We start from the raw sequence: 11,396 nt of genomic DNA on the forward strand, positions 1-11,396 counted from the left end.
GCCCTGCAGGATGAAGCACAGGGGCTGGGCCTGCTGTCCCCAAAGCAGGAGGGGGACCCATGGGCCTCTGGGGGCCCTGGTGGGACATGTTATTGAGGTACTGCTGACATCAAAGGGACACTACCTTTTGGGAAGATGCCTTTGTGACAACACCACATCAAGAAATAGTAACTAAGAAGCTGGCGGTGGTGGCGTGCACCTGTAACCACAGATACTTGGGAGGCTGAGGCAGGAGGATCCCCTGACCCCAGTAGTTCAAGGCCAGCCTACACAAGACAGAAACACCTTGTCTCAAAAGTAAAAACTACAAGACATAGTAATTAACATACTAGACTCCAGTAAAGATGTAAAAATAAGTGGGGAAAATTTATTAACTTTTTACCCTCTATTTTGACTGTACTGGATACGTATGAGTTTTGCTACCCTGGCTCCATTTCTGGTTCTTGTAGTCGCACCCCCCTGATTTTGTTTTGGTGAAACGTTCCTTCTCCACTCAAGGTCCCTGTGTTTTAGGAGAAGCATAGGCGTTGAGCTAAGCTCGTCAGCATATCACATCCCCCAGCTTCACTAGTTGGCTCAGGGTTGAGCGTGCAATTTAGATCTGTTACTAAGCAAGGATCTCCGGACCTGTTGATGGAAGGGTGGGACAAAGATATTTCCATTCTCACTGAGCACATTAGCCCGTGCCCTAGGGAACTGCTGGTAGCCATTTTATGATCACTCGTACAGAAACATTATTTCATTAATACAAAAACTCTATGTTGTTATCAATCCCATTGCAAAGATGAGAAATTCAGACTTAGTGGTATTGAATAACTTACACTAAGTGCTACAGATAGGCAGAATTGAAAGGTAGTTTTGTATAACTCAAATTTCTATGTGTTCATCACACCAGGCTGCTGTCTGTAAGAGTTTCAAAACTTAGTTACGGCAGTTTTCCCTTAAACATAAAACTCAAAGTATTAAGTTGCTGGGAGATGCAATGCTATAGCGTTTTGGAAATTGTAACAAGAAGTGGGTATTAGATATTTGGAAGGAACAAAAGACTTTACTTAGCTATACTGTTTCATGAAATATAAAAACATCTTAAAAGAGTGCCAGAGAAAAATGATAGATGTTTAGGTCTATGGTAAATATATTTATGTCCATTGCTGCATAGGAGCCAGCTACTTTAGAGAGCCCTTTCTTGGTGTGCAGTGTAACTGTCCATTTTTTGGCAGTTGGGGGCATATGTGTTCCTGGGAATGGCTAGCTGAGCCACTGCAGTTTTCCAGTGTTACAGACACTACCGTGCTGGCGTCTGTCCACCAGATCCCACGTGGTTTGCAGCTATCATTCCTCATTCCAAAAACTGAATTCCCTGAGACAAACCAGAATTCCGTGTCTTGTATTCAGAAGCAGAGATATTGAGAAGAAGATGAGTGATCTTCCTGTTAGGGTCAATAGAAGCCCAGCTGTAGAAACATCAGTCATCAAAAGTACTCTTTGGTGTTGGCTAAAATCTTATACATCTCTCAGCACATCTGTCTGTTGCTAATGCAGACCCCCGGGGCCTTATGTCAAATTTGTAGAAGTATGAATATTTTCCTTAGAACTTTAAGTCTGATGATCTTAGAATGAACAAACAGGATAAATATTTTTTAAACTCTTGTGAGTATGGGTCTTTACTTTAGAACTTACAGGCTGATAATCTTACTATTCGCAAATAATACAACTAGTTTATAATCTATAAAAGAGCAAGTCAATCATCTCAGGTGTGTTAATACTTAATTTACAAGTTGTGAATTTTGGAATACATTTCAGCAAATATCTTCCTTTACTTTCTTTACTATTAATTTTGAAATACAAAGTCTCTCCCATGAGGCTATAAATGATTACACTGTGAATCATTAACTTATTAGCTCTTTGATATTTATAAAGAAACAATAAAGCCCCATCAGATTTAAAAAGAGACACAACTCAAAATTCCCTGCTTTTCATCACCATTCTCTGGTTGCTACCGCATCTGTGCACTGTATGAGTTTTCTTATTCCAAGTTATATTCATAACACTGAACAGTGTACTACACGCAAACAGACTAAAATAGAATCTTTCCTTCCTCAATACCATCCCTTTTCATCTGATGAAACCATCAAACTACATCAGTGTAGCTCTCGATATCTGGAAATGTCCTTATGTACATGTTTGATACATTAAATCTCTGCTTTAATGATCATCCTATGGGAATTTGCCTCTTGAGGACATGTGCTCTAAGCCATGTTTAACACCCTTTCTGTAGGCGGCAAGATATCTGTAACCAACAGGAGCTGTCACACAAGCATGTGCGCAGATGAGTGTGAGACACCCAGTAGCTATCTGGATCAGAAGTTCCAAGCTGGCCAAGGCCGGCTGCACGGAGAGGCTCCAACTGGAGCATTCCTGTAGGGTTCTGAGGCCAGGTTCCTGGGTGAGACTTTGTGACAGTGTTCTCTTGCTTCACTTTAAGCTGATTACTTTGTGGTTAAGCTAGAGTTAAAAGTGCCATTTCTTCTGTGGCTTTATTAGAATGCTTCTAAAGCATTCGATTGCTTGCATTAATTAGCATCTATAAACATGTATGTATTGAGCATATATTATCATCCCTTGGTGTTTGTATAGGTGATTTTGGTTCTGGGATCCTTGAGGATACCAAAATCTACTGCTGCTCAACACCTGATATAAAATGTCATAGTGTTTGCACACAATCCATCACATCCTCCTGTATACTTTAAGCCTGCAGTCCCCACCCCCTGGGCTGTGGAATAGTACTTACTGGTCTGTGGCCTGTTAGGAACTGGGCCACACAGCAGGAGGTGAGCAGTGGGTGAGCGAGTGAGGGAGAGAAGCTTCATCTGTATTACCAGCCGCTCCCCACCACTTGCATCACCACCTGAGCCCCACCCTGTGTCATTTAGACTGTCATAGAAGCACAGGCTCTACTGTCAACCAAGCATATGAGGGGTCTAGGTTGTGTGCTCCTTGTGAGACTCTAACAACTCAGTGATCTGAGGAGGAGATAGAATGCACTTGAATCATCTCTAAACAACCCCACTTCCACCTTCCTACCCCCAGTTTGTGGAAAAATTGTCTTCCATGAAAACAGTCCCCAGTGCCAAAGGTTAGGGACGGCTGCTTTTATTCATGTCTAGATTCCTTTATCAGACCTAATCCAGTGCCTACTCCGCACTTCATTCTCCTGGATTTAACAGTACTTGGCATGTGACAAATTCAAGTTTTACTTTTTGTAACTTTAAGGAATGTTTTTCTCCAAATATTTCCAACCTATAGTTGGTTGAATCCATGGAGGTGGGACCTGCGGATATAGCAGGTGGACTGTAAATGAAATAGGTACTGGTTTGGGGGCTTGGATGCAACAATGCACAAACAAAGAGATCTCTGCCTTCCCAGGGAAGGGGGGAGGCAGACATTAATAAAATCAGTAAAATGTTCTTTAGATGGCGATATGTGCTACGGAGAAAAAGAAAGCAGAAAAGGGGAAGAGAGTGTCTGTGGAGGAGGAGGATGGTGGGGTGTGCCGTGTTAGTGGCGTGCCCATTGGAGGCCTCACTAAGGCGGGCCTCTGAGTCCAGATGAGAGAGTCAGCCCTGGCAGAAGGAAGAGTGTGTCTGCCCCTGCCATGCACACAGGTGGAGACCAGGTGGGCAGAGCAGAGTGAGAGCAGGTGCAAGGTGTGGCAGTGATAAGGGGATGGGGGGGGGATCTTGCATGCTGCTGTAAGGACTGTGGCTTTTAGTCAAGGTGGGATGGACTAGAAGGCTAGTTTTGATGAGAGACAGACACTTTCTAGTTTAAGAGAATCACTTAGGTGGCCAAGTTGGGAATGACTACAGGGGAGTGGGTGGAGTCTGGGATGAGGAAGGAGGCCCATCAGTCAGACAGACTAGAGGCGAAGGGGAAGCAGGGTGGGGAAAAGACAGGGCCAAGAGTTTCCTAAGGATGGGGAGAAAGTAGTCAGGGATCAACCGTGGAAGGACTGAATTCCCATTAGGTGAGATAAGGAAGCCTAGAGCAGATTGGGGGATGAAAATTAGGCATTCGGGTTGGGATGTATGAAATTTGAGACACCCATGAGATATCCAAGTAGCTGAATGTCAAAGCCTGGGAGTTCTAGCTGGAAAAACCCATGTGGCCATACACTTGGTACTGAAGGCTCTGAGACGAAGGAGGTGACCTAAGGAATGAACAGGTGTTGGTGGAAGAGACAAGTGGTCCAAGACCTGAGTCCATTCTGCCTTGTTCCACCCACAGGAGCTAAGAAGCAACATACAAGGCAGTCCCAGAAGGACCAACAGGAAGTTGAGGGAAGGAAGTTTGTTAAGGAGTGATGAATGGTCACGTTGATACCCCCTCCCCCAGTCAGTACTGCTCATTTTGCCAGGTAGGCTTTAGCTGTTGTGTACAGAGGGTTTGCTGCTCATTAATTAGATTTCTCTTCCTAGAAAGATGCAAGCTTCTTGACAGCAAGTTTTCCTTTTCTTCATTTTCTTTCTATAGCGGTGGCTTTTAAATACTTTTTGACTACATTTCACAGTAAAAAATACATTTTATTTTGGAAACCAGTATACACTTAACATACAACTGAAAGGAAGAGAGAAATACTTAACCTTTCTGCATGCCAGGCATGTTTCTGTTCTATTCTCTTCCACTGTATTCTATTTAATTAAAAATAATAATGTTTGTAGCCGCCTAAATTGATTTCACTAACCACTAAGCTGGTGTGACCATTGCTTTGAAAAACATGGCTTCTCCAGCATCTAGCACGCAGTTCCACCATGTTTGCTATTAATCAGAGCGACAATGTCATTCGTCTCTGTTTCCCTCAAAGTACCTCCTGTGAAGTGAATGCTTACTAGGTGCTTGTTGAACAAAGAGTTTTAAGATCCTAAGGGAATATATCTTGAATTGGGCTCATTGGTCCTTAGTTATCTTTACTTTTAGCGACTGTAATTTTGTAGAAGAATATTTCTTAAAAGCTGTCTTCAGAATGAGGGCAGACCTGAATGTCTTTTTGAAGAGATCCCCATGGAGCCAAGAGTCCGAGAAGGTACTGGGTGGGGCTGGAGACAGCCACCCAGATGGAGTCAGTTCACCATTGGTTTGTTCCCCCATGCCCAAAGCCAGAGCAGGAAGCTTGATGTTGGAATGTTTTTGTATGTTCTTAAATATCAACCTCCAGGTGCCAGGGGCAGTGGGGTTCAAAACATTTTTTTTTTTTTTGAGACAAAGTCTCACTCTGTCACCCTGGGTAGAGTGCCATGGCAGGATCATAGCTCACAGCAACCTCAAACTCCTATGCTTAAGTGATTCTCTTGCCTCAGCTTTCCAAGTAGCTGGGACTACAGGTGCCCACCACAAGGCCCGGCTAGTTTTTCTATTTTTGGTAGAGACAGGGTCTCATTCTTGCTCAGACTGGTCTGGAACTCTTGAGCTCAAGCAATGCACTCACTGGACTTGACCTCCCAGAGTGCTAGGTTTATAGGTGTGAACCACCACACCCAGCCTGGAGTTCAAACATTATTAAAATAAAACCTTAAAAAAAGACTTTCATTTGTCAGTCCTATGTTTTTATCCTAATTTACATAGTATTTGATGTCAATATGAAACCTCTATCATTTAGGCACAGGGAAAAGGAAAGCCTCTGTTAAATAATATCTGTGACCTGAGACAAATGGAACTGGAACAGAAATAATTAGGGCTAATGAGTCTTGGAGTTTCAAGGTGCTCAACGACAGAAGTGATGTAGCATGTAATCTGTACCTCATTTAAATCCTTGGCCATACAGCACACTTACAAAAGTGGCACAGAAGAAAATGGGGTATTTTCCCACCACATCATTGACTTGGATAGTTTTCACTACAGAGAAGGGGTGTGGTGCAATGAATATATGACAGGTTTTGGAATCAGGTCAACCTGAGTTCAAATCTGCCTCTACTTTGACCAGATGTGTGATTTTGGCCTGGTAGCTTGAACATCTTTTAACTTTAGGTTTTCAAACATAAAATGAGAACAGTCATACCCCCTTCAGGGACTGACTATGAGGATAAAAGTGACATAAAATATTGTCTATGACCTATCTCCTAAATAAAACTTTGTTCACAGGTTGGCTTTGTTGTAAGTGATGGTTAAGTCCTCATGAGGTGCAAACACCATTTAATTCATGATAGAGCTGAACCGTAACAGAATATGCAATAGATTCAAAGCCCTCTGAGGCTGGGGGACAGAAGGTTGAGGCTGGGGGAAATCAGTGAACCCGGGGGAATCTCCAGAGGCCTGTGTAGGGGATGGTGGATTAGTCAAGGTTCTCTGAACAAAAAATCCAGATTTATTTCAAGGAACTGGCTGACATGACCATGGTGGGGGTGTGTGTGACAAGTCTGAAACCCATAGGGTAGGCTGGCAGGCTGGAGACTCTCAGGCAGGAGCTGATGCTACAGAGTTAAGGCAGAATCTTCCCAGGAAAACCTCAGTTTTACTTTTAATGAATTGGATGAGGCCCCCCACATTATTGAGGGTGACCTTCTTTATAGAATGTCAACTAATTGCCTGAGATCTTAACCACATCTATAAAATTCCTTCTCTACTGCACCTACACTAGAGTTTGATTGAATAACTGGTCCTCTAACCTCTCAGGTGGCCACATAGAATGACCCATCCCAGGAGGGAACTCAGTGGCAGCTCCAGGGAGTGGGATGAAGACTGCAGGCCAGGCAGGGCCACTGTGGGGGCCACTGTGGTGCCCACTGATACTCCGGTTCTCTTTAGTTGAGAGTTGTATGTGCTCCGTTCATCTTCTGAGGAGTTATAGTTTGGGTCAAAGATCTAAAAGCAAAGACCAGCTCCTAACTTGGTGCTCAGAAGACCCACAAAAGCCATCCTAGCAGAGTGAGCCTCTGCCATACCAGCTTTGCACCCAGCGCCTAGCAGGGTGCCTGGCATATCAGTTTCACTGAGAATTTTTTTTTTTAAAGCATTGTCATCATGGAACCTTAATTTTTTGTTGACAAAGAAACGGGACAATCTGCAGTCAGCTGGAATATCACAGCACACAAAATTCATAGGAATTTTAGTGCCCAATCTTTTATTTAACCCCTTTCATGTTACAAAGGACCACGAATGCCATAATGCCTTGTCTTTATGTAACAAATATAGAATTGACCTTAAAACAAAACAAAACAAGAATTATTTTAACAACCTGCACACACTACTATGTCACCCTTATCGTGTTGTTTTAAACCAATTTGTCTACAAATCTGTCTCACCCACCAATCTGTAAGCAACTTGAGAGGAGAGATGACAACATCATTCATCTGGTCGAGACTGTTATTCATTCCTACCATCCCAGTTCTAAGCAGAGTATCAAATCGAATACCGTGAAATCAAATAAAAATGCTTAAAAAATCTTTAATTACATCACCGGGGGTACACCTGGATTTTTTTTCAACTCAGAAGTAAAGTGTGGGAACCTTTAGTCCCGGGTTTTCCTCCACTCATGATAGGAAGGACAGCTGGCATTAGACGTGGGCTGGAAGGATGGCTGTCGGGAGAACGTGCGCCCGCAGACCAGGGAGTGTGTGTAGGGTGGGGAGCCCAGAGGCTCCGTCGCCATGCAGGAAGCTGCAGTTGATACTACAGTGGAGGGTGACTGAACTCCCCCAGGCCCAGACAGCCCTGTGGCCATATGATGCCAGGACTAGTTAAGCAATCCTAAAACTGTCACCTCACCCAGTATATTCCCAAGTACATTTCATGGCTCACCAGTCTTTCAAAATGTTGTGTAGAAGAGGGTTCCAGGAGGACAGAAGAGGTGCCCTGTAATTCAGGGGCATCCAACATTTTTTTTTCTCTGCCCCACACTGGAAGAATAAGTTATCTTGGGCTACATGTTAAATACTCCAACACTAAGGAAAGCTGATTAGCAAAAAGAAAGGTTGGTGCATACTTGCGTGATACCTGACACCATAAGAATGCAAAAAAAGTCCTCACAAAATCAGTATGCAGCCCATAGGCCGCAGGCTGGATACCCTGGTGTTTATATCATATTGTTGACATAAAGAATTTCCATTCATATCATTATCTTAAAGTTTCCAGGACGTCTGCCAATATAGAAACCTGGTTATAGTACTCGGGTCCTCAGAGTCAACTCCTTTTCTTCACATGAACATCTACTCACATCATACTTGGTAAATGTCAGCCTCCTTATTTACAAATGAAGACACTGACACCTAGAATGTAAATTACAATTTATCTGGCTAATAAGTGGCAGCATGGGTTTAGAATTCAAGTTTTCTTTTCGATCAGAGCAATTTCCACCTCATCACACTCCAACTACTTATCTAACCACTGAACTTTACAAAGTAAAAAAAGCCAGCCACCCACTAATTTATACAAATACTTCTCAATGATTTGTGTGAAACTGTTTTGATCTCTCTGTAAGGTTATTTAGAAGACAAAAATGGAAGCGTGGCTACTGTGGACAGAAGGGAAGAACCATAACAAAACCCAGTCTTTCGGATCTTCCTATTTGTGTCAAGCCTGAGCTGGTATTTGTTTCACGCCAAGTACAGGTGCAAAAGAAAGGTAGTAGCAGAGACATGGAAATGGCATTGGTCTGTAGAAACAGGTAAGTGTCCTGTATTTTGTACCAGGAACTTAGATCATGCTAACATTTTGATGGTAAAAACTGTGATAAAGGAGGAATGACTTTTTCAAGATGACAGATGATTATCTCTGCAAGTAGAGGTAACCAGAACCCCTGCTAACAGGCACACCCCATTATTTCTTCTGTCTCCTAATATTGGCTGGAATTCAGTCTTTAGTATTGTCTCTCTCCCACATGAAAGCAAAGCACACTTCATATTCAATGACGATGCTTTCTCGATTAGAAAAGTTTTGAACAACACAGACACATTTCATCTGAAACAAAGCTTTCTTTCGTCATGTTCTTTCTTGACCTATTCAGTACTGAGTGAAGCTGACCTGATGAGGGTTCTTGAGATCATCTTGCTTCCTCCCAGCAACAATGGTGGTTTCCATGTGCTCCCGACAGCTGGATAAGTGAGCACTTAACGGCCTACGCAGGTTAGCAGTTGTTTGTTTAGAGTCAAAAATTCAGAATTAATAGAAAAGCATTAAGTTAAGCTCCGTTTATGGTAACTCATTTGACAAAAGGATTTACTTTCTTGTGCTTGTGGCAGATTTAGATAAACAAACATCAAGGAAAAAATATTTGTTTTATGTTGAAATGGACACAGAGAATTTTTTTTTCTTTAGGAGGGGATATGTTTTACACATTAGAAAAAATAATGTAATTATCTTTTAATTTTTTAATAATGCAATTATTATTTTTTCTAATGTTTTACGCATTAGAAAAAACAATGTAATGTAAAAATAATGTCTTCCTAGTGTTTGCCCAAACCAAGTGGCGTTTTTGGCATTACTGGAAGAAGTCCAAGACGCAGAAAATAGGGAATGGGGGGAGCATTGGGAGGGGTGAGAAGGTGGGACGTGGGAGGCAATATCCCGTGCCCCCCTAATCCCTGAGACGGAGGGCACGAGACCACTTTTCTCCCTGACCCACTCATCTGTGAATCTCTCTTCTTTCGTTTGAGCTGTGCCTAGATGTAAATTTTGACCTGGTTTCAGCTGTAATAAATACATGGGGCAGATAGGCGAGAACAGCTCAAATGGCTTTCTGAAGGAGGATTTCATAAATAATAATTGGAGGCATAATTTTCTAGAATTTTCTGTGACTAAAGAGAGACATTTGTATTGTTTTGATTTACCAAACACCTTTTCTGCTTCTCTTAGATTACCCTGAAACCAAAAAGAGATAAAAATTTTGTCTGAGAAGCACTTGGGTATCATGAAATCTTCAAATCAGAAGTTTCTAGCACGTATGATCAATGAAAGCAGAGGGCAATGGAGACTTCTGACCTGATTCCCTTTGGGAGCATGATCATAGTCTAATCTAGGAGGATTTGGCACGGATAAAATCTTAATGCCTTTATTAACACACTTGAAGCTATTGATTTACAAGAGATTGATAGCTCAGTGTAAGTATTCTATTATTGCATTATTTAGCAATGAAAAGCTCACAGTCTCTTTCTAAAGAAGTTGATAATATAAACAAAATAGGGACCAAAGGGCTGAATATATAAAAATAATTTCTGCAATTTATCCAACTGATATGTTGGTATAAGAATTTATTTACTAAATGATTCAGCACGACATTGTTTCTAAAAACATAAAGCATGATAGTGAGTAACGTTCTCAATATGTATTGCTGATACATTGCCAGTTCTTTGATATGTGATGTTGAGCTAGTGAGATCTTTGTAAGGGCAGGGATTTGATTCAATCCTGTGATCACAGTGTCTGAAAGTGTGCTTGGCACATGGCAGACGAGCATTAAATGTTTGCAAAATGAATAAGCACTTTCATACCATGAAGTAGTTCATAGCCTTTTTTTTGAGACAGAGTCTTTCACTGTGTCATCCTTGGTAGACTGTTGTGGCATCACAGCTCACAGCAACCTCAAACTCTTGGGCTTAAGTGATTCTCTTGCCTAAGCCTCCCAAGTGGCTGGGACCATAGGTGTTTACCACAGTGCCTGGCTATTTTTTTTTGTTGCAGTTGTCATTGGTTAGCTGGCCTGGGCTGGGCTCGAACCTGCCACCCTCAGTGCATGTGGCTGGTGCCATATATGGTGCGATGGGCACTGAGCCAGTTCATAGCTATTAAAAAGAATGAGATGGATTTATATGTACTGATGTGGACAGATAGCCAACATATGTTATTAAGGAAAAAAGGCCAAGGGCTAAGCGGTAGTTACACTATGCTACCAGTTTGTTAAAAGGAAGAAAGAAAATGTATATATGTATATATACACCTATGTTATGTATATGAACATAAATAAACACAGACACCATATCTTGTAGCATAAAATGTGCTTCTGTGTATAATGTGCATCGTGTTTTGTGTTGAAACTTTCAGGAAAATGGCCCTGGAGAAAGTGGCCAGTTCGTGGCTGGGAGAGACACATCTGGGGAGGGCTAACGCTCCCTGGTTAACATGCAGATCACGCTGCCCTCATGCAGCTGCCCATCACGTGAAGGCTGCACTTTCTCCCTCTCTAGCTCTCCCTCCCTGCCACACCAGGAGGCCTGAGATGGTTGGTGGGTGGGAGCTTCTGGGTTGCTTGCCCCACCAGCAGCCAGGCAGGTCCCCAGGGCCTGCTGGGCTCCCAGTCCCCCTATGCGTCTGGGCCTCAGGCCTTGGCCTTGCCCCAGCTATAGCCTGTCTTGCCAGCCACATCACTGCCCCCTGCCCTGACTGCGGGCTCGGTGGAGGCTGCTCCAG

General features: G+C 42.7%; 1 protein-coding gene across 1 annotated transcript in view; it reads right to left on the bottom strand.

Moving 5' to 3' along the window:
* Positions 1–11,396, bottom strand: part of DLGAP1 (DLG associated protein 1) — a 342,771-nt gene that overhangs the window by 284,946 nt on the left and 46,429 nt on the right. The gene's annotated exons all lie outside the window — the stretch shown is intronic.

This window comes from Otolemur garnettii, unplaced genomic scaffold, assembly GCF_000181295.1.
Source record: "Otolemur garnettii isolate 467f Iridium unplaced genomic scaffold, OtoGar3 scaffold00213, whole genome shotgun sequence".
Lineage (NCBI taxonomy): Eukaryota > Metazoa > Chordata > Mammalia > Primates > Galagidae > Otolemur > Otolemur garnettii.